This window comes from Cynara cardunculus, assembly GCF_001531365.2.
Source record: "Cynara cardunculus var. scolymus isolate 2C chromosome LG 2, CcrdV1, whole genome shotgun sequence".
NCBI classification, from domain to species: domain Eukaryota; kingdom Viridiplantae; phylum Streptophyta; class Magnoliopsida; order Asterales; family Asteraceae; genus Cynara; species Cynara cardunculus.
Genome location: NC_037529.1, coordinates 35,971,834 through 35,975,286, shown reverse-complemented (window position 1 = coordinate 35,975,286; position 3,453 = coordinate 35,971,834). Strand labels below are relative to the sequence as shown.

Genomic DNA, 3,453 nt, shown 5'->3' with positions numbered 1-3,453 from the left:
TGGACTGTGAGTTCGCCATTGATGGATTGCTTTGGTGGTCTGTGATTGCAAAAGGTAAGTTCGTATGAGAAAAAGGAAGGCGGGAGTGATGACGCTTCACATATATGGAGTTTATATTTGGTTTTAAATTTGAATAAAGAACTCGAAAGGTTTGTTTATAGAGTGACACTTGGAAGTGTAGAGTACTTATTGGAATCATTAAGCCTGACAATTTAAAACCGTCATATTTTTAAAAAATGTTTAATTGCCATTACGATGTAAGTTAATGGTTGGTCGTATCATATACAAACACGTGGTTGATTACCGTGTTAGCTGTATTCTGGAGGAAGGAATGTGTTGTAAGTCTTGGTCGCTCAGATTTACTTCCTAACTCTGAGTGTCATCCAACAGTTTTAAGTCTGTATGTGGCCAAACCTGCAACTCTGATTCATCCATATCCACACTTAACACACCTGAACTACAAACACTGAATAGAATTATCAATTTTTCCCCAAACAAAGCTTCCACATCGTTATAAACCTTATACACTATCTTTTGTTTTGGGAAAGTCAAATTTTGTAAATTAACCCTTACAAAAGCAATGAAGTTGTTAAACTCGATATCAAAATATCCAAGTCCAAAATGTACAGAGTCAGTTTCGTGCTTCCGCAATTTTTTTTGTGTTCTTCGTGTTCTTAATTTTTTTTAGATTTTGATCCAATTTTTCATAAAATTCTTGTGTTTTTGTGTTAAAAACAGGATCAAAATGCTCGAAATTGTATTGTGAATCTTTGTTATTCACAAAGTTTTATGATTTGATCACTGAATTTCAAGAATTATTCGGATTTTGTGTTTTTAGATTTTTTTTCGTGTTCTTGATTTTTTTTAAAATCAGAGTTTTTGATCCAATTTTGTTAAAAAAAATTGTTTTTGTGTTTTTTATAGTTTTGATCTGATTTTAATTTTTTTAGCTTGATTTTTTTTGTTAAACTGTCCACTGTTTCAAAAGGCCCAATCCATCTTCAAAGCCCATCCATATTGACTGGTTTAAGTTTTCATCGACCAAGGTTTCTTCATGCGGATTACTTCACTGGATTTCTTAGCTGGATTCTTTTCGAGTTCACAATAAGCTTACCATTTGAAGAATTCAGATTGAGCGGTGTTCGTATAAACCGCACACCACTTGAGCGGAGAAGGATCTAAACCGCACGTAGCTTCAGCGGAGAAGAGTTTACACCGCAGACAGGTTTGATTCAAAGCTTCATCAATTCTAGGCTAAGTCTAAACCGCACAAAACATCAATGGATTATTGAGCGGATTCATAACAGCTTTGAGCGGTTTACACTAAACCGCATATGATTCAATCAGATTCATACAACAGATAAGTCTTCATCAATTTCAGGTTTAGGGTTAATATTTGAGCGGTGTTCATCTAAACCGATCATCTCTTGATCGGTGTTCATCTAAACCTATCAACTCTTGAACAGATTTGTGACCGGATTAGGTTTACTCGACCGGTTTAAGACTTTAAAATTTTATGCATCAACGTGCCCGGACTTCTAAACCGCTCAATTCATATTATCCAGATTCTAAATTGTTCTCTGTTTCTTGATTCATATTGATAAATCGCTCAATATATTGACTGTTTTTTACAAGAATCGATCAATTTRAACTTACCTTGTTTGAGGAGAGTTATCCGCACACTGATTAAGACTGGTTTGATTGAATTAGATTTGATGGTTAGGCGATTTAGCACAGGTTCAAGTTAGTCGGRTTTCAAGTTCATATAYCACTCGYGTGGCTCGATATCTGTTGGTATAAATTGCTTAGATTGTTCGATTGCTTTATCATCGAATTTACATAAATCGATTGGAGCTTGGCTTAATGTCTGTTGTGTAAACCTAACTAGTTGGTTTAGTGTTTATCGCCTTCCATCAATTTCTAAATCGCTTGTTAAATTACACATTAACAGTTTGTGTTTTTTATCTTGGCCGATTTGATACATGCAGTGACAGTGTGTGATTTAGACAGTGTGCAGGTTTAATATACATGTTGTCTAGTTTAGACAGTGTGTGATTTTATCTTGGAGCTTTTGCATTCTCCATTGATGCTATTTTTCAGTTGAAGGTAAAGAGAGAAAGAAGGATAAAATACTAATTTTTCAGGCTCTCAAGACAAGACTGTTTGTTAACTGGTGGTTGTTTAAATCTGTATTCTTTAACATTGCATCTTCACAGCCTTTCCAACCATCTCAACAGATTTCCTTTTGCATTCTTAATCACTCGTTGCTTCATCTGAAAACTTAAACAGATTCTTTGAAGGAATTTTGAGTTCAATCTGTTTTTGAGCTCAATATAGTTGTGTGCAGGTGACAGAAGTGTGTTGCAGGTCTTGACAGCAGTAAGTGAGCTGTTTTATTTCACTTGTTTGGTTGATCACCTTGATAGCTTCTATCCAATGTTTTGAGTGTATTTGAGTTTGTCGTGAAAGCAACAAACCAACAGCAGGATCTGTTTAAACAGCAACAGGTATCATCAGTTTTGATTTAGATTTGAAACAGATTTAGATTTGGACTGAAACAGATGCAGCAGGTTTAGATTTGAAACAGCAGGTACATCAAAGTACTCTTTGGAAGATTTTAAGGCATAGCAAGATTTGGGTTTGGAGCAACAAGAAGACACAGCAGCAGCAGCTTGGTTCTTACTGTTTTACAGTATAATTGGTTGATTTGAGTTGAAACAGCAAGTTATATTGTTGACTGTGATGCAGATTTTGTACCTGATTTGGATTTAGGCATGGAAGGAGTTATGGGAACAGTCAACTGCAAGTCTTGACAGCAGATTTGGATTTGAAGCAACAAAAGTGTAACATTAACTGCTTCACTTTGGAACTGTTTCTGATTTGTAACAGCAGGACATAGACAGGCTCTTTGCAGAAGAGGTTTACGACAGAATAGCATCAGCTGAGCAAAAGCATCCTGATCAAGTTTAAGCATTCTGCTTGGTTGTTGTGTTTAATATTTGAAGCAACAAGAACAACAGCAACTGTTTTGAGCTGTTTTAGTGTAGTAAATGTGTTGTGTTGGTAACAGCAGTGTGTAGCATTTCAAACAGAAGCTAACACTAACAGGTTTGTGGTTTTGGTTTAAGAAACAGCAGCAGCAACAAGTTGTTGTGATCTTGACAGCAGCAAGTGCGGATCGAAGTGTTGAATGAGCTAAACAGAAGCAAGTCTTGAAAGCAGTCTTGACAGCAGCTCAAGTTTTCGTAACAGCAGCAAAGGTTCTGAGTTTTGTAAAGCGGCAGCCAAAGTGATAACAAGCTACCAGAACAAGTCACCGCAGCCCAAGTGAAGAACTGATAAGCGTAACATACAAGTGATTTTTAGATACACTTTCGAGAGCAGATAGATCATTTTTTTTAAAAGTGTAATATCTGTATTGTAAAGAGTTGATATTGTTTGTTTTTGGACTTA

The 3,453-nt window shown here is 35.8% G+C and overlaps 1 pseudogene; it reads left to right on the top strand.

Annotated features, from left to right (window-relative positions):
• The first annotated feature begins 265 nt into the window (after positions 1 to 265).
• The window catches only part of LOC112506065, a 21,783-nt pseudogene continuing 18,595 nt past the window's right edge, over positions 266 to 3,453 (top strand).